The sequence below is a fragment of the Saccopteryx bilineata genome, chromosome 11, assembly GCF_036850765.1.
Source record: "Saccopteryx bilineata isolate mSacBil1 chromosome 11, mSacBil1_pri_phased_curated, whole genome shotgun sequence".
Classification (NCBI taxonomy): domain Eukaryota; kingdom Metazoa; phylum Chordata; class Mammalia; order Chiroptera; family Emballonuridae; genus Saccopteryx; species Saccopteryx bilineata.
Genome location: NC_089500.1, coordinates 33660007 through 33681159, shown reverse-complemented (window position 1 = coordinate 33681159; position 21153 = coordinate 33660007). Strand labels below are relative to the sequence as shown.

At 38.3% G+C, this 21153-nt stretch overlaps 1 protein-coding gene across 14 annotated transcripts in view; it reads left to right on the top strand.

Moving 5' to 3' along the window:
• Window positions 1–21153, top strand: part of DTNA (dystrobrevin alpha) — a 395762-nt gene that overhangs the window by 166754 nt on the left and 207855 nt on the right. For all 14 annotated transcript variants that reach the window (XM_066246831.1, XM_066246840.1, XM_066246839.1 and 11 more), the window contains exon 2: window positions 10921–11049. The gene's annotated coding sequence lies outside the window, so the exon portion shown is untranslated. The remainder of the gene's footprint in view (window positions 1–10920; window positions 11050–21153) is intronic.

Genomic DNA, 21153 nt, shown 5'->3' with positions numbered 1-21153 from the left:
CCAACCAGATTCAAAGAACAAAAGAAAACAACACCACAAGTAACAGCTCCACCAAGAACACAATAAAACCAAACTTAAACTGTGACAACAAAGGAAAAAAAGGGGGGAGAGGATGGAGATTAACAGTAGCAAAGGATGATGAAGTGCAGAAATACTTACAAGATGGGGTACTACAATGAATATGGTAGGTACCCTTTTCATTACTTAATGGTAACCACCCTTAAAAAAACCACCACAAAAACACTTGACTTAAAAAAGGTAGCAACAGAGGAAAGAAGTATGGAACACAAACAAACAAAAACAAATGATAGAAAAACAAAAGAGAAGAATCAAACTAGATACAAAACTAACAGAAAGCAATTTATAAAATGGCAGTAGGGAACCCACAAGTGTCAATAATTACACTAAATGTAAATGGATTAAACTTACCAATAAAAAGACACAGAGTAGCAGAATGGATTAAAAAAGAAAATCCAACTATATGCTGCCTACAAGAAACACATCTAAGTAACAAGGATAAAAACAAATTCAAAGTGAAAGGCTGGAAAACAATAATCCAAGCAAACAACACCCAAAAAAAAGCAGGCGTAGCAATACTCATATCTAATAATGCTGACTACAAGACAGAAAAAGTACTCAGAGACAAAAATGGTCATTTCATAATGATTAAGGGGAAGTTGAATCAAGAAGACATAACAATCCTTAATATATATGCACCAAACCAAGGAGCACCAAAATATATAAGACAGCTACTTATTGACCTTAAAACAAAAACTAACAAAAATACAATCATACTTGGAGACCTCAATACACCGCTGACAGCTCTAGATCGGTCATCCAAACAGAGAATCAATAAAGATATAGTGGCCTTAAACGAAATACTAGAACACCTGGATATGATAGACATCTACAGGACACTTCATCCTAAAGCGACAGAGTATACATTTTTCTCTAGTGTACATGGAACATTCTCAAGAATTGACCATATGTTGGGCCACAAAGACAATATCAGCAAATTTAGAATAATTGAAATTGTACCAAGCATATTTTCTGATCATAAAGCCTTGAAACTAGAATTCAACTGCAAAAAAGAGGGGGAAAAACCCACAAAAATGTGGAAACTAAACAACATACTTCTAAAAAATGAATGGGTCAAAGAAGAAATAAGCGCAGAAATCAAAAGATATATACAGACAAATGAAAATGAAAATACGACATATCAGAATCTCTGAGATGCAGCAAAAGCAGTAATAAGAGGAAAGTTCATATCACTTCAGGCCTATATGAACAAACAAGAGAGAGCCGAAGTAAACCACTTAACTTCACACCTTAAGGAACTAGAAAAAGAAGAACAAAGACAACCCAAAACCAGCCGAAGAAAGGAGATAATAAAAATCAGAGCAGAAATAAATGAAATAGAGAACAGAAAAACTATAGAAAAAATCAATAAAACAAGGAGCTGGTTCTTTGAAAAGATCAACAAAATTGACAAACCCTTGGCAAGACTCACCAAGGAAAAAAGACACAGGACTCAAATAAATAAAATCCAAAATGAAAGAGGAGAGATCACCACAGACATCATAGAAATACAAAGAATTATTGTAGAATACTATGAAAAATTATATGCCACCAAATACAACAATCTAGAAGAGATGGATAAATTCCTAGAACAATACAACCTTCCTAGACTGAGTCATGAAGAAGCAGAAAGCCTAAACAGACCAATCAGCAGGGAGGAAATAGAAAAAACTATTAAAAATCTCCCCAAAAATAAAAGTCCAGGCCCAGACGGTTATACTAGTGAATTCTGTCAAACATTCAAAGAAGATTTGGTTCCTATTCTACTCAAAGTCTTCCAAAAAATTGAAGAAGAAGCAATACTTCCAAACACATTTTATGAGGCCAACATAACCCTCATACCAAAACCTGGCAAGGATGGCACAAAGAAAAAAAATTACAGACCAATATCGCTAATGAATACAGATGCTAAAATACTAAACAAAATACTGGCAAACCGAATACAACAACATATTAAAAAAATAATACATCATGATCAAGTGGGATTCATCCCAGAATCTCAAGGATGGTTCAACATACGCAAAACGGTTAACGTAATACACCATATCAACAAAACAAAGAACAAAAACCACATGATCTTATCAATAGATGCAGAAAAGGCTTTTGATAAAATACAACACAATTTTATGTTTAAGACTCTCAACAAAATGGGTATAGAAGGAAAATATCTCAACATGATAAAGGCCATATATGATAAACCATCAGCCAACATCCTATTAAACGGCATAAAACTGAGGACTTTCTACCTTAAATCAGGAACAAGACAGGGTTGTCCACTATCTCCACTCTTATTCAACGTGGTGCTAGAAGTTCTGGCCAGAGCAATCAGACAAGACAAAGAAATAAAAGGCATCCATATCGGAAAAGAAGAAGTAAAGCTATCACTTTTTGCTGATGATATGATCCTATACATCGAAAACCCGAAGGACTCCACAAAAAGATTATTAGAAACAATAAACCAATACAGTAAGGTCGCAGGATACAAAATTAACATACAAAAGTCCATAGCCTTTCTATATGCCAACAATGAAATATTAGAAAACGAACTCAAAAAAATAATCCCCTTCACGATTGCAACAAAAAAAATAAAATACCTAGGAATAAACATAACAAAGAACGTAAAGGACCTATATAATGAAAATTACAAAGCATTGTTAAGGGAAATCGAAAAAGATACAATGAGATGGAAAAATATTCCTTGTTCTTGGATAGGAAGAATAAATATAATCAAAATGGCCATATTACCCAAAGCAATATACAAATTTAATGCAATTCCCATCAAAATCCCTATGAGATTTTTTAAAGAAATGGAACAAAAAATCATCAGATTTATATGGAACTATAAAAAACCCCGAATAGCCAAAACAATCCTAAGGAAAAAGAATGAAGCTGGGGGCATTACAATACCTGACTTTAAACTATATTATAGGGCCACGATAATCAAAACAGCATGGTATTGGCAAAAAAATAGACACTCAGACCAATGGAACAGAATAGAAAGCCCAGAAATAAAACCACATATATATGGTCAAATAATCTTTGATAAAGGGGCCAACAACACACAATGGAGAAAAGAAAGCCTCTTCAACAAATGGTGTTGGGAAAACTGGAAAGCCACATGCAAAAGAATGAAACTCGACTACAGCCTGTCCCCATGTACTAAAATTAATTCAAAATGGATCAAAGACCTAAATATAAGACCTGAAACAATAAAGTACATAGAAGAAGACATAGGTACTAAAATCATGGACCTGGGTTTTAAAGAACATTTTATGAACATGACTCCAATGGCAAGAGAAGTGAAGGCAAAGATAAATGAATGGGACTACATCAGAATTAAAAGTTTTTGCTCAGCAAGAGAAACTGATATCAAAATAAACAGACAGCCAACTATATGGGAACTGATATTTTCAAACGACAGCTCAGATAAGGGCCTAATATCCAAAATTTACAAAGAACTCATAAAACTCCATAACAAACAAACAAACAATCCAATAAAAAAATGGGAAGAGGACATGAACAGACACTTCTCCCAGGAAGAGATACAAATGGCCAACAGATATATGAAAAAATGCTCAGCTTCATTAGTTATTAGAGAAATGCAAATCAAAACTACAATGAGATACCACCTCACTCCTGTTAGATTAGCTATTATCAACAAGACGGGTAATAGCAAATGTTGGAGAGGCTGTGGAGAAAAAGGAACCCTCATTCACTGTTGGTGGGACTGTAAAGTAGTACAACCATTATGGAGGAAAGTATGGTGGTTCCTCAAAAAACTGCAAATAGAACTACCTTATGACCCAGCAATCCCTCTACTGGGTATATATCCCAAAAACTCAGAAACATTGATACGTGAAGACACATGTAGCCCCATGTTCATTGCAGCACTGTTCACAGTGGCCAAGACATGGAAACAGCCAAAAAGCCCTTCAATAGAAGACTGGATTAAGAAGATGTGGCACATATACACCATGGAATACTACTCAGCCATAAGAAATGATGACATCAGATCATTTACAGCAAAATGGTGGGATCTTGATAATATTATAAGGAGTGAAATAAGTAAATCAGAAAAAAACAAGAATTACATGATTCCATACATTGGTGGAACATAAAAATGAGACTAAGAGACATGGACAAGAGTGTGGTGGTTACCAGCGGTGGGGGGAGGGAGGACATGGGAGGGAGGGAGGGAGAGAGTTAGGGGGAGGGGGAGGGGCACAGAGAACTAGATAGAGGGTGACGGAGGACAACCTGACTTTGGGCGAGGGGTTTGCAACATAATTTGATGACAAAATAACCTAGACATGTTTTCTTTGAATATATGTACTCTGATTTATTAATGTCATCCCATTACCATTAATAAAAATTTTATTAAAAAAAAAAATGTATTCTGAAAACATGACAATTTTTCTGATATTTTAGGATGGGTTTTTGTGGTAGGGATTTCTACAACCAAATAAGCACTATTATAAAATAAAATGACCTACTGTCTTGCCCTGAAATGTAGAACTGTGTTCTATGTAAATGTGAGAGTATATAAAGTACATGAATAAACTAAAGAAACATTCAGTAACTATGGATGTCGCATGACTTCATGTGTCATATTCTTTAATTAGCAAGTCTGGTAAAATAATCTCATCATAGTTATAAAAGAGGAAGTATTTATGCTGAATACATATGGATACAAAAAATTTAAAATACATATAATTTGAAACGAAATTATATAAATTTATAATTCCTCAATTTCATTAAGAATTGTGTGTGTGTTTGTGTGTACATAGTCATATAAGTGTATATATTATTGGAAGTAAATGTATAAAATGTTTAAAGCGATTGTCTCTGGATATGAGAATGTGGATGACACTTTTTTATATAATTCATTGAATTTGCCACATAATCTAAAAAGAAAGTTACTTTGAAAAAAAACTCTGTAAGTTTCCAGCCACCTCTTGATTCATTTTTTGATGAAACTTGCTTATTTATAAATATAGCTAGTTATTTTTACATTTCTTGTTTTGATAAAAGAAAGAAATTGTGGTGCTCAGTTGGGTTCTCAGCAATTGTGCTCCTCCATGAGCTCATCTGTGGGTGCAGGGCAAGTCAGTAAACATGGGGGAAATGTTCTTTCAGAATGCACATGTTATCTGCATTAAATCAACTGCCTTGAGCTTTCAGTAAGACACAGCAGAGAGAAACACAAAGCAGTCCCTCTGAAAAAAACAGTGTGAAAGAGCCCGAGCCAAGAGTGCTTTATAAATTGCCTGCCTGCATCTCAGCACCTGTGAAACAGTTGACTGAATACCAAACTGAACTGATGTTGACAGGCAAGTCACCATATTTTTCTAAGTGTTCCTGTGCGTCAACAGGCCTCTAGCTTTATGGTGTAACAACATCCTACATTCAGGCCTGAATGTGTATGCCTGTTCCTTCTGACAGCTGTTTTGTCCAAATGTCGTTATGCTCTCTGTGTTATCTTGTTTTAACCTAAGTGATGAAGTATGACTTTTTTATTCCTGTCTGTTAGAGATGTCAAGAGTGAAACTCAGTACTTTGCTACCATCTTTCACTTGCTCAGCTATCCTCCTACAGACTTGCTATGTATGACAGGGAGTATGAGAGCAGGTGACCGAGAAGTGAGGTGGGCAGTGACTCCACTTTCCCCATATAGGGACCTAAATTTGTAGAATCGTGAGGGATGGCTCATGCTTCTGCAATCCTTGAGCTATAATTTGATTGGAGGAAATTATAGATGCACTTAACTCCCTCTGAGATTAATTTGCCTAATTATTTGTCAAAAGACTTAAAAACATCACAGAAATGCTTTATTGCTGACTAGCACAGAGCAGAAGCAGCCGGTCTCAACAGCACTTCCCATGGTGCCCAAAATTCCTGATGTGAGGGGTCCACCAGCTCCGGTGATTCTGCACTTCTGTGATGGGACCACACTGGGTCTGAACAGCTAAACTTGTCCCAATGCCACGGCTTCTTTCTTATCCTCAGAGCTTGAAGTAACATAACAATCTATGGCCTTAATAGGAAATATGTACACACACCCAAGACCTGGTTCTCAGGCAGAAATTTTTGTCAATAAGAACAAATTCTTCTAGCAGTGAGGGGGCCCAGGTTTCCCTGAGCCTTCTGCCCCCAGCTTTAAAACATCCAGAAAGTCCCATCTCCCAGCTGTTCTCCCCCTGACTCTAACCTAATAGCCAGACTTCTGTCTGGGCTGATTCTGAATTTAGTCCAAAGGCCATGATCCCAAATCCACTTTACTGTAGCTTCCTAAGCCACTTTGACATTCTTAAGCCAATAACTAATAATCCGCTGAAGTGATCTGAATAAGTCTATGCCACAGCTCTATGTAGGAACCAAGTGAGAAAATGCTGTGCTTCGTGTTTGCTGATTGTTCCACCATTCAATCAAATAAACATTTAGTGAGGATTATTATTTATCATTAAAAGTGACATGTTAAAGATGATGAAGAAATAAATAAGACAGTCCCTGTCTTCCAATTGCACATAAAGAGGAGAATCTTCACAGCAATTTTACATGATAACATGTGTACAGTGAAACATCCCGTCTAGCTCTGGAGGAGCAGCTCTAGCAGTGCAGCTGGGAGGTCCAGGAGGGAGCTTCATGTGGTATATAGAATTGGAGAATGCTTCAGGGTAGCCAGAATCCTGAGCTCATTCTCAGCACTGGTGTGAAGATTTGTGAATAGGGCAACAAAGACTCACTCTTAAAAAGCAGGACCTATTCAAGCTATTGGGTAATTATTTGGATAAGTAGTTATTGTGTTTAAAGTGACTTTAATCATTCTTATCCAAACTCCCTTAACAGCTGCTACAACTTCATGCCAAAGATAGTGTCAGAAAAGACCAACTTTTATATGTTTATGAATGCAGCATAGCTCTTACCTTTGAAATTCTCTAGCCCCTTTGCATACCTATGGTCATCATTGTCTGTAGCAGATTCACAAAACTGGTTTTCATCCTAACCTCTGAAATCAAGTAAATAAGACTCCTTACGCTATAGTCTCCCAAATGTAACTAAAAGAGGAGAGACAACAGAAGCACCATTGAGCTTCCCCTTCATTCTCCTGTTTATCACTGAAGCTATCCTATCATTACATACATAACAAGGAGAATAGATAGAATAGAATACCTGCTCGGGTTCTTCATTTTCTTCAGTGTGATGAAATTATTTTCAGTATGGTGCAAACTCATGGAGGTAAGGAAGAGGAAATTAGATCAAATGTTTTTAAGAAAAGAGGACTAAAATATATAAATTTATTTATGTAGTATATATACTGCATGTCTAACTGTTGGTCAGGAATTGTTCTAAGCGTCAAGGGTAGAATAATGAACCAAGTTCCCACCTTCCTGGAGTTTATATTCTAGTATGCAGTGACAATGACAAAATAATAAATAGTAGAAGTGCTATGCAGAAAACTATATCAAGGCAAGCAACGGAGAGTGAGGGATAAGTGCTACTTTAGATGGGAAGATTAGTAAAGACATAAATAGGAATAAAAATGTGAATATTAACTCCACTCCAATCTAATATTCTGCTAACTCCCACAGAATCTCAGTGGGGGGTGACTCCTTACAACATCCTTGTGCTTGACCGAATCTCACCACCACATATGATTATCCAGCCTTTACTTAAATTGATGTCCATAGTGTGAAGATTACTATCTTTCTTAGATGGTTTATTTATTTTTGTGTCCTCTAAGTTGATGAGGTTCTCTTATTGAGCAGATATCTGACTCCTGCAACTTTCATCTAACCTATTGAATATATGCCTAAAATATGGCACTCCAAATTAAAAAGACTGTTTTTTCTCTTGTGTACTTCATGGTAAGATATTGACCTCTAACTCCAGTCTGCACACTGATGGGAAACTCTTTAGGAAGCTAGATAAAAGATAAAAATATTTTATTTTATCCCATGAAACTAAATTTTAATTTCTAGTCACACATTAGTCAAACTAGAATGTGATGGCTAATGGAGAATTTAAAGAGAGAAAGGTATCATTTTCTATTCCCACCCAGTGTTCACATGAGAATTTTGCTTTGCAAGAGCCCAATGGGCTGCAGCAAGAGGAAGGCATGAGATGGATGGCTTTAATTCGGGGACAGTTTGGGAGGCTTGAGATTGAAAAGAATGATGGATATGATTCAGTCCTGCCTACTCCAGGGGACAGAAGCCAAGAGGGGCAGGGATGGAGCTGCCACCAGATCGGACAACTGCTTTTGATCACTGCCTGTGAGAAGCAGGCTGGACGGGCCACTCCTTGGTGGAGGAAGGATAGCAGAAACTAAAGCCAGCTCACAATGAAGATCTCATCCAAGTCATAAGTTTTATTGGTGTCATAGATCCTAGTTAAGATATACAACCTGGGCCACCATAAGGGACCCAGCATCTCTGTCTGAGCCTTATCTCAGACTCCTCCTAGTCTACTGCAGTCTGGGATGACCCAGGGACCTTGGCAAAAAATTGAATGCAAAACATCTTCCCAAAATGGCCAGACAGAGGAGCAGCAACCAGAAGCATCATCCTAAGAGGTCACCAGGCCATTACCAAAGGAGTTCTGGAATGACCCTCTCTTGACAGATATAGTTGGATGTAAGTTTATCTATGAGTATAAAATAAATAAATATATATATATGGTCTTAAATAAAAGTATACATAATATTGTATAAGATTCCCATTTATTTTCTGATGCCATGGCTTGGAGAGCTGCATTCATGAGAAGGGGATTAACATTTTTAATATATAACTTATGCCCATATGCATATCTCATTTACCTGAACCCTGATTGAAAAAATAAAAAATAATTGGAGCATGTCCTTAAAGAAAAAGAAAAATATCTGAAAGCAGTACTGTTCTAATAATACATTTAATTCAGAAATTGCCAAATACACCTATGTACTTAGAATCTAAGTACAGGGGAAGACAGTTGGATTTTAATGTGGCAGAACAAAGTTAAAGTGTCATAAAAATTTCTTTATCTGCTGTTAAATATGATAAGTGCTGGCGAGGATGTGGAGAAAAGGGAACCCTCCTGCACTGCTGGTGGGAATGCAGACTGATGCAGCCACTGTGGAAAACAGTATGGAGATTCCTCAAAAAACTAAAAATGGAACTGCCTTTTAACCTTGCCATCCCACTTTTAGGAATATATCCTAAGAATACCAAATCACTGATTCAAAGAAAGAACTGCACCCCCATGTTTATGGCAGCATTGTTCACAATAGCGAAAATCTGGAAATAGCCCAAGTGTCCATCAGTGCACGAGTGGATTAAAAAGCAATGATACATATACACAATGGAATAATATGGGGCCATGAAAAAAGGAAATATTACCTTTTACGACAACATGGATGGACCTGGAAACTATTATGTTGAGTGAAATAAGCCAGCAGAGAAAGAAAAATATCATATGACCTCACTCATTTGAGGAATCCGAGGAACAATGTGAACTGAGGAACGGAATTAAACCGGAAGGGAAGTGGGGAGGGCACTGTGGGAAGGGGGCAAAAGATATGTTGAGGACAATACAGGGGAGCGGGGATGCAATCGGGGCGACACTAGAATCTATGTAAACACAAATTAAATAAAAATATATATAATACAATACAATAATGAATATATCTGAGAACTTGGATTAGAGGCAGGAGGAGTTATTGAATAAAATTTTCTCTTTGAATCTAAAGTCATAGGAAGCCTGAAATCATGAAAGCAAAATGATTATTTTAGCCATCTTAGTCACGTGGATTAAAGAAAACAGTTGGGGGAGAAAAGCTGGAGTCAGAGGGCACCTATTATACCCTTCATCCAAAATGCAATGCTAGGCTCCTTCTGCGCCTTACTTTTCCACCCCCACTGCCATCAAATGCCTTCTCCCCTTTATTTTCTGTAGTCTCCCATGCTGTGCACTTTTTTCCTTCATCTTAATATGAATTTCCTTGGCTTTGGATTTCTGCTGCTTCCAGCCATCTAGCACGTGGGATAGTCAGCGCCAGCCTGTGTGTTGGTCAGAAGGAAGGGGGAGGAGGGAAGGAGGAAGAGAATGGCGAGAAAGACCAGCTGATGGGAGCTGGTGAGTAGGGAGGCGGGGTCAGAGGCACAGGAAATGTTCAGCACTGGGAAGTGCAGTCTAGAGCCAGTCTCTTTCCGTTCTTACATGTGAGTCTTTTCAGACGGCAAAGGCTTGTAAAAATCCTTCAGCTTCGTTAAGAAACATTCACAGACAATTTTTCTAAACTATTTACAATTTATGTTATTACTAGAGAATATAATAAATCATATGGATCATTAAATAGCTTCAGGTCATATATCTACCAACAACTGCTCACGCATGAACCAGTAGAGGGAATGCTGATCTTGGACACTGTCTCAACTATCATTTCCTTGGGTTTAGTAGCAATTAGGGTGACACGATATTCCAGGAAATTACCGAGTTAGAAAACACGGAAGATTCCATTTCTTTCTGTTTCTGGATTTTTAATCAAGCTATGTTTAGAGCAGAGGGCTCAAGACCACTCTTAGTTATTAACCAGCCACTTAATCTTGTACAGAACTTCACACCCCGCCCCACCTCCCACCCCTGCCTCAGGCCTTACTATCCTCATCTATAAATTGACTTCTAAAATGTCTCTTCTTCTAAATATTTCTTATGATGAATGAAAACCAAGGCTCTGAGTTGAGTGTTACAACTCATTCGTGTGTAAGAGAATTTGTAAAATGCCATGTGCTCTAGATATGCCTGTTCTGGCTTCCTGTTTTAAGTCTGAGTCACCTAGGTAAATAAAAGTATGTTTTCTCATTGCAGGTAAATAGAACGTACCATTCCCTGGATGAAGTGCGTGGGAAGTCTTTAAATGCCATAGCCAACTGATATTTCAAAGAAAAAAAATAGATGGTTTTGGAAAGTTCATTCTGTTTCTTCACTGAATTTTAGGTGAGTGTGTCTGAGACGAGGAATTTAAGATGGACATTGAACTTTCTCTTTAACGTGCTTTTCTCCTTGAATGAAAAAAAATGGGGTTAAATATTATCAATGTTTTTACTTTTTGTGAGGTGCCAGACAGTGAAAGACTTGGTTTTGTGCCTTTTGTCTGTTTTTTTATATAATTATCATCAGAAACCGTCTGAACTGTGAGCTGTGAAGTATAGAGATGGCCCTGCCACCTCTTCCTGATTTCTGTTAAGCAAATATCACAATACTTCATTCTTCTGCTAAAGGTCATCTAATTTTAAAAATACATTAATGCATTTAGTATCCGAGTAATAAGCCAAAATGAGACAAAACTGTGCTTAATGGCATAAACAAGAGGAAAAATTGATGATGGTAATGGCAGTTTAATCATTAGCAAGTCTGTGTGGGAGAAAAGGCGAACATTTCCAAGACTGCCCATAGGGAGAGTGCTTAAAGTAAGCCATGATTTCAGCGAGGTGCAGTTTCTAAATTGCTGTATACGATTAAGTATTCACACATGCTCACATGTGCACATTAAGCTTTGTTTTGCCTAGCCATTAAATGGATGGATAAGTATTTTTTACATCATCATACATAATTACCGTTCCATGCGTCAAAAGACATGAGCCTGCAAATTGGCGCTTTACAATTAGTGTGCAATATGGCACTGACATTTCACAGCAGTTGGGGGATGAGTGGAGGGAGGCAGTAGTGGTTTCACTGAGGAAATTGCATGTCTTTCCATCTCGTCCTTGGTTCGGTTTTCACAGCGTGACTCTACTATCTACTTAAGAGAACGGTGATTTCCAGAACATCAGAATATACCTCTATTCACAATTCTAAGTAAAACATGATGCAACTGACAGAACATTGATCCTTGTCTAAATCTAACCCAAAAGACGGTGATGCTTTCTTCATACTTTGATTAACTTCAAAATGACAGTGGATAATTCTCTCATAATCTTAAGGGTGTGTAAATTTGCTTTACTGGGATTGTATGTGGAACTAAAATGGTGATTTTATTTATTTACAAGACGTTGGTTGAATTCAGTTCCCAGGCGCTAAACTTTATACCCTTTAAAAATATCAGTAAATCAGTTTGCCTAGTGTAACATTACTCTGGAGGAGAAAACGAAAATGGAAAACTTATTTACTTCACTCTCTATTTTCTGATTGTCCTTGTCCTGCTCCTACTCTGCTGTTTCTCAGGGTCTGATCCCTACGGGGTGAGTACTCCAGCACCCTGACCCAGCCTCTGTTGCCTCCAGCTCGCCACAATGGCTTTAAACCTGAGCTCTAGTAATACCACCTTTTTCCTTTGTCCCTTGAGACTTGTCTTCCTGCTGCTGCTAATATTCACGCCCGGTTTAGTTTCTCAATTCTTCCATCATCTGTGTAACCATTTCCCTGGATTATATCCCGTTTTAAATATTTAATGTTTTCTCTTTTCTTGTTTAAATCCTAACCAACCAATCAGTACTTGTTTCATTTCTCTCAAAATCATTGGAAGGAAGAGTGAACAGAGATCACTTGTTTCTCCCAAGGAAAATAATAAGTGAGTCTCATGAAATAAATTTTGAGTTAACTGTAAAGTTGAGTTTCTTACGCTGAAAAAAAAAAATCAATATATTTAAAGCTATGCCGTGTTGTAGTGTTAATTTGCTGCTGTTACTACAATCATTGTTAATATTCCCATCTTGCTTAGCAAATTAATAAGATTTTTAAATTTTTCAGATAGGTACCAAATATGATTTTTTCTTTTTTAATGTTCACATTTCATACACTTCTCTGTAGATGATATAAGAACCTCTTCCTAGGGCATCCCTCTCATTCCTGCATTCACACATAAACTTAGAGCTTCAGATATATCTTGTGGATCCAGCCTCTCTCTCAGTAACGGTTATTTGCTATGGAATGCCTGATGATCTGACGTTTCATATTTCTTATAAGAAATACTGAGTATATTGGAAAGCCAGTGATCAGGATGCCAGTGTCTGTCTTTTCTGACAGGTTCACCAGGGTCCCAACAATCTCACTCACTCTAAAGGGCTTCCTTGGTATTAGAGCACCTTTTCACTTAATTATTTTGGCACTTTACTAGGTTATTTTAAATGTAAGTGCCTTGCTATTTTCATTTCCTTGTATTTATTTATGTAAACATTTCTCTTTTCAATCTTTTCTCAGAGGTCACTGTGACTGCTCATCTGTCCATTTTAATATATTGTGGGTACACTCAAAAGGACATGGTGTTCCCTCCTACCAACAGTTTTCACCTGTTCAACCAATGTTAATGTTAAGCTGCAATGCCTAATTGACAATTCTTTAGGGGCAATGTGAAAATGCCATTATTAAAAGAATTACTTGGACCCCTTAATAGCCTAAAATTAGGAGACACAAGGATGAGTAGCTTCATGGTGTGGTCTAAGATGCAGTGAATAATTGATGTTCTCAAAACATGTCCCATAGTTTGATATAGTACTGAAAATTCTAATCATTAACATTTCTCTCCAGCTTAAAGAAATAAGGCTTTATAAAGTCATGTGTTTAAAAAAATACTGTTGGGGAGAGAAATACATCCACTACTAATAGATACTACATCCCACATAAGTAAATTAACAAGGAAGGGACTCCTGAGACAGTGGTGCAAACCCTCAAATTCTGAGGGTTTGGTACACATAAGTAGGAGGAAACAACTGACATAATCTCACTAAGTTCATAATGTTGCCTGATCGATGGAAGCACCTTTTTTAAAAGATAACTTAGGCTAAACATATCTACATGCCCTTTCAGAGGAGGGGGAAGAAGGACTGAAGGAGTTGTCCTTACACAAATGAGCAACATTATGAATAGAGATTTTGAATCACTGGTGCGCAAATAGTCTGGGAAAATGCTTTAATCAAAATGTAGTCGGTAGTACTCCTGAATCACAGAGTATAATGTGGGAAAAATCAAATGTGTTTAAAGGCGGAAATCATCAGTTATCTTTGTATTCCTGGAAACTAGCCCAGTGCTTGGCACACCGTATATAATTTTTAAATAAATGATTAGTGACTAAGGACAAAGGCACACAGCAACACCAATGGATGTTCACTGAGTTCCTCCTTTATATCAAAACACTGTTCTATATATACATATACTCATTTAATTCTTAACCCCATGACATAGGTAATATTATTATTTCATTTTTTAAGTATAAGCAAACTAGAACTCCAAAAAGATAGATAACCTTCCAAAGTTAAGTAAGATGAGGAGAAATTCAAATCTGAACAATCTAGTTTCCTAGCCTGAACACTTAATTATTATACTGTACTGTCTCTCATGTAATATAGTCATTAAATAGTTTTAAAACACCAAGGCAATACTGTTTATTATTAACAAACTTAAGTCACTTCAGAATACACATGTAATAAGAGTTCTGAAATCTTGAATGGCCTTGCTTTGAACACAGATTCCCTCTTTTCAGTGTTCCTATACTCTCCCTTTTAAAACATTGCTGCCTAACTAATTTACATTCAGGTTTCATTATTTTTTATTGATTGATTGATTGCAAGAGAGGGAGAAAGAGAGAGCAAGCAAGTGAGAGGGACAGATAGGGACATACAGGAAGGGAGAGAGATGAGAAACATCAACTCATAGTTGCAGCACCTTAGTTATACATTGATTGCTTTCTCATATGTGCCTTGACCATGGGGGGACTCCAGTCGAGCAAGTAACCCCTTGCTCAAGCCAGGGACCTTGAGCTCGAGCCAGTGACTTTGGGTTTCAAGCCAGTGACCTTTGGGCTCAAGCCAGTGACCATGGGGTCATGTCTACGATCCCATGCTCAAGCTGGTGATCTTCGGGTTTCGAACCTGGGTCCTCAGCGTCCCAAGCTGACATTCTGTTTATTGCACCACTGCCTGGTCAGGCCATATTTCATTATTTTCATTCTATAATGGTTTGTTCTAAAATTAATATTTTAAATATCTTATTGTCCCTTCATGCCATTTACTTAATTGAAAAATGGGTAATCTTGAGCAGCAGGTTACTTCAACCCTCTGAGTCTCAGATTCACCACCTGAAAAGATATGTCCAATTTGTGAGGACAAGAAAATAATATCCATAAAACAACAAAGTAAAGCTCCTGGCACATAATAAGTGCCTAGTCAACAGTAGCCAATATGACCTAATTACCACTGCCTACTTTTATCTCCAAACCAGTGTGGGCTGCCTCATCAACTGCAGAACAAAATACGTGTCCTGTACTCCTTAGCATGTCATGCATAATACAGGCACAACAGACCTCTTGAGTCTCACTGCCTTCCTTTCTGCTCATCAGTTGACCTTTGCTAACATAGGAATGATCTGCCTTCTCTAAGCCATGCTCTTTGTGCCTTTACTTTTGCTCACACTGTTTTTCTGCCTAGACTCGCCTCACATCCACACCACTCTCCAAATCCTCCTCCCCCACATACATACATGCACTCTTCAGCGACTTGTAATATCCAGTCATTGTTACCGGTTCAGTGAAGTCACTGTTAAATCCGTCCAGAGTCAACAGTTATTAGTCCTGTCTCTGAATTCACCTAACCCTTTGGGTCATTTCTAGATCAGCTCTTATTATAAACAACAAAAAGAAAAGCAGTCTCATTCAATCACTCATGGGCTCATGTGAAATTTTTCACGTTACTCACTTGTCCTCCCTCTGAAATTTTTATCAAGAACAAGTTTTTTTCATCTTTGAGTCTCCTGTACCAAGCTCCAAGTCATCTCCTTTTTGGTGTTGGATGAAGGATGGAGGGTCATATTTGAGATATGCTTGAGTGGTGCCAGCGTGGTGAAAGTTATAACACTTCAGCCATGACAAGCAGAAAAGAGAGTCCATTAGGGAGAAAGGACCTTACAGAGAGTCCCTGTGCCACTTTGCACCAAGCACCAAAGCAGACGCTGCACACAAACATTATCATATATAATTTTCATCAGAACCCCCCAAATTAGCTGTCATTTTTCTTCTTATTTAGATAAGAAAACTAGGGTTCCAAGACCCAAGGTAACTTGCCAATCTCATATTTCTTCTAAATGGCAGAACAAGAATGTTCAGCCATATCTTTTTCCACTGCAGCAAACTGCCACTCAAAAAGCACTTCCAGTTTAGTCCTATAAAAATATATGTGTAAGAAAACGCTAGAACTTTCTATTTAAAATATTTCCTGAGGCCCTGGCTGGTTAGCTCAGTGGTAGAGCATTGGCCTGGAGTGGAGTCCCGGGTTCAATTCCCAGCCAGGGCACACAGGAGGAACAACCATCTGCTTCTCCACCCCTCCCCCTCTTCTTCCTCTCTGTCTCTCTTTTTCCTTCCTGCAGCCAAGGCTCCACTGGAGCAAAGTTGGCCTGAGCGCTGAGGATGGCTCCATGGCCTCTGCCTCAGGTGCTAGAATGGCTGTGGTTGCAACAGAGCGAATCCCCAGGTGGGCAGAGCACTGCCCTCTGGTGGGCATGCCGGGTGGATCTCGGTCGGGTGCAAGCAGGAGTCTGTCTGACTGCCTCCCCGTTTCCAACTTCAGAAAAATACAAAAGAAAAAAATAATAATAAAATATTTCCTGAGGAGTAAGCTATTTATAAGTCTACAGATCTTTTTCTCATTGGCAATTAAGTTTATGATTAGGTTGATGCTAAAATTAGCACTACTTTTGTGTAACACAAACTTAAAAGATGTAGCAATGTAGTACCTTCTGGCTCTGAAACCTATTTATACAAAAACCTTATTTACTGATGCGAGCATATGCCTGGAAATGATGATGTCTAAAACCATAGACTAATAGAAGTTTAGGGCTCAATGTTATCTGGAGTCACCACGAGTGATGAGAGCTTAAAGACAAGGATTCTCTCTTCCTTTTTCCTCTTTAAGAATATATATTAAAGGGCCCTGGCCGGTTGGCTCAGTGGTAGAGCGTCAGCCTGGCGTGTGGAAGTCCTGGGTTCGATTCCCAGCCAGGGTACATAGGAGAAGCACCCATCTGCTTCTCCACCCCTCCCCCTCTCCTTCCTCTCTGTCTCTCTCTTCCCCTCCCACAGTCGAGGCTCCAATGGAGCAAAAGATGGCCCTGGCGCTGGGGATGGCTCTGGGCCCTCTGCCCAGGCACTAGAGTGGCTCTGGTCATGACAGAGTGATGCCCCAGATGGGCAGAGCATCGCCCCCTGGTGGGCGTGCTGGGTAGATCCCGGTCGGGCGCATGTGGGAGGGAGTCTGTCTGCCTGCCTCTCGGTTTCCAGCTTCAGAAAAAAAAAAAAAAAAAAAAGAATATATATTAATGAATATTTATAAATAATTATGAAAGAGTTTGTTTAGGATACAGAATTAAAATTTTCCTAAACATAGTGATACTGTTAGCACTTCATAAGAGAGTATGTAAATGTGTTCTAAGTTTTTTAGATCACACTATACAAGTATCATGTATAAAAGTAATAATCAATATGAATAAAACTCAAAATTTTAAAAACAACTATCTTCTGACTTCATTTTAATTAAAAAAAGAAAACAGTATCCTTAGGGAAGAATTTCTTCTTTGTGTGAAAAATTCTAATGATGTCTAGGACACATTTATACCTGGAATGATCATTCATTCATTTTGTGTTTTTTTAAATATATATTATATATCTCTTAAGTTCACTGGCTCTGTGTTAGGCACCAGTGAACCTGAGATTAATAAGATATAATTATTCTAGATAATATCCTAGTTAAATTTGCCAGAGATTAGAATTATAGAATTTCGTCATCCGAAGGCATATTTCAGAAGTCTGTCCTAGACCCTTGTCTTAGTCCATTTGGGCTGCTATAACAAAATACCAGAGACTGAGTAGCTTATAAAAGAAATTTATTTCTCAGTCTGGAAGCAGCAAGTACAAGATCAAAGTGCCAGGATGGCGTGTTCTGGTATGAGCCTTCTTCCTGGTTCATAGCTGGATCCCACTTCACATGGTGGAAGGGGCTATGGAGCTCTCTGGGGTCACTCTTATAAGAGCACTAATCCTATTCATAAAGGCTCACATCCATGACCTAGTCACCTTCCAGATGCTTTACCTCCTAATACTATCACCTTGGGCATTAGGATTTCAACATATGAATCTTGGGGGGGGGGGAGGACACATTCATACAATAGCAACCCTAATCTTACATTTGAAGAAAACTGAGGCCCAGAGAAGATAAGTACTATCTCAATAATAGCATTAAAGCCACAATTAAGACTTATCTGAGTCTCCTACCACCTAATTACTCTCTACCATACAACAAATAAGTCAGTATTCCTATGTTCTTGATCTTACTTTACCCCAAGAGAAGTTTTGAGTCTAAGGAGAAGAGACTGAGAAAATGAGGTTGATTTTTGTTTTATTTATTATATGTAGAAGTAAGTTTACTATTCATCAAGAACTTACTGAGAGTTAAGTAAATGCAGAACATATGGCTGAGCAAAACAATAATTGTCTTCCTGGCCTGCATCCTGCTTACTGTCTTGTGTGCATGATGGTGAATATTTCACTGTATGACAACCCATACTGCCCTTTCATGGGAATACCAAAATAATCCAGGCAATGACAAGCATACTATGATGCTAAAAAGGGCACCAAGGCTCTGGCCATTTGGTTCAGTGTAGAGCGTCAACCAGGCATGTGAATGTCCCAGGTTTGATTCCTGGTCAGGCCACATAGAAGAAGCAACCATCTGCTTCTCCATCCTTCCCCCTCTCTCTTTTCTCTCTTTCTTCCCCTCCTGCAGCCAAAGCTCCACTGGAGCAAGTTGGCCCGGGCACTGATGATGGCACCATGGCCTCTGCCTCAGGTGCTAAAATGGCTCCGGTTGCAACAGAGCAACCACCCCAGATGGGCAAAGCATCGCCCCCTAGAGGGCTTTCTGGCTGGATGCCAGTCGGGCGCATGCAGGGGTCTGTCTCTCTGCCTCCCTGCTCTCACTTAAGAAAAATACAAAAAAAACAAAATTAAATTTTAAAAAAAGGCACCAAAATTGATTTTAACATATTTACTTCTTTAAAAAATGTAAAACTGTGTGTTCTATAAATTCTTGATATATTAAAATAAAAAGATACACATCAATGTCTTTGGTCTGCTATTGTTGAATGGGTAGCTTCTTAACAATACAGAAGTGAAAAAGAACTTTTAGAAGTATGAGTATATAAGCATATGTACACTGCTGAGTCTACCTTTGAGTAAGATATGGTATACAGTATTAAAAAAAAATAAATTCATTCATATTTCTAGGTATGTCTCTGACTTGTTAAGTTGTCTCTTGTTGGTTAGTGGCCCTTTTATTTCCCCAGAAGAGTTTGAATAATGCTATTTATCTTATGTAAGTATTATTTTTTAAAACTTTGAACAACAAAAGAATCAATGGAGCAATATTTTCCTGTAAAAAATTAAGGATTGTGGTGGGTTTACAAAAGTTAATAATAATGAGCTTTAGCGTTAATGTGCTCATATGAGTGACAGTTTATTGTTTTAGCTTGTATTTTAATCAATTGATTTTGTAACCTTTTTTTTACTTTTAAAACGACTTTTAAATCTGTATAGTTCATTTTAGCAAAATTTTAAACCTTGAATCTGATGGTTTCAAAGCAAAGAAATAATGTACCTCCCTATTCTGTTCATTCTTAACAATTCTATAACAATAGGCTAGACATTTTACAGTGATTGTGTGTGTTTATAATATGCCTTCAGACTCAGATAAATGCATCTATTTTTTTCTATCAACTCTTGTTGAATAGATAAGTAATGTGGCTGTCTTTTTCTAAAAAGAGGTTTTTATTATTATTTCATTCCTTCCTAATATATACATAAACCCCAGTATCACAAAGTTTCCCTTCTGAAGTTGAACTTCTTCCTAGGTTAGTAGCATTTATAGAAGGCACATTTGGAGAGAGAAAAAAAAAGCCTTACTACATTCAGATAAGGCTACATTTTTCCCATTCAGCCACCACAAATGAGACTCTCATGACTTCAGTCGACTAGACCCCCATTATAACCTGCCACAGATTCAGGCCCCCTGAGTTCATATACCTCCTCCATGGCCAAGGGTGCCATCCTGAGGAAGAGAAAGCATGCCACTACTGGGATCCCTGGCACATTTCCACAGCACCTTGAATTCTCTTTGGCAAGAAACATTTGCAGACATTAAGCACAATGGTTAAATTACCCTAATATTAAAACTTAGTCATTCTCTCTTCGATTCTTCCTTCTTACAGTACAAGGAGTGAAAGGGCCTAAGAAGCAGAGCTTGTGAATCTGACATAGCCCAGTTCTGAAAAGGAATTTCTCCACCTGATAAAAATGACTCTGACATTTTCCATGTCATCCAGCTGTAGGCTGTGTGTGTAGGGTTGTCACCTGTAAGCACAAAAGCTATTCAATAAAATTATTAATCCATTTTCTAAAAGATGCTTAAGAGGCCCTGGCCAGTTGGCTCAGCGGTAGAGCATCAGCCTGGCGTGCGGGGGACCCAGGTTCGATTCCCGGCCAGGGCACATAGGAGAAGCGCCCATTTGTTTCTCCACTCCCTCCCCTCCTTCCTCTCTGTCTCTCTCTTCCCCTCCCGCAGCTGAGGCTCCACTGGAGCAAAGATGGCCCGGGCACTGGGGATGGCTTCTTGGCCTCTGCCCCAGGCGCTAGAGTGGCTCTGGTCACGGCAGAGCGACACCCCGGAGGGGCAGAGCATCGCCCCCCGGTGGGCAGAGCATCGCCCCTGGTGGGCGTGCCGGGTGGATCCCGGTCGGGCGCGGGAGTCTGTCTGACTGTCTCTCCCCGTTTCCAGCTTCAGAAAAATACAAAAAAAAAAAAAAAAGATGCTTAAGACCCTCATATTTGGTCTTACCTAATAACAAAGATAATAGTCTAGTTTAGTTCATGATTGCCTTCTCATTAAAATACTCAGATTTCTTTCATACTCACACATTAAGTTCATGCTTAATGTATACTAGCTGCAATAAGCTATGGTTGCCTAGTAACCAGTAGAGGTGAGTCTAAGAGTCTGAAGAGCATCAGTGAATAACTAAAATATTGACATTAGTTTCAGCTGGGTGACCCAAGCCTTAATTCTT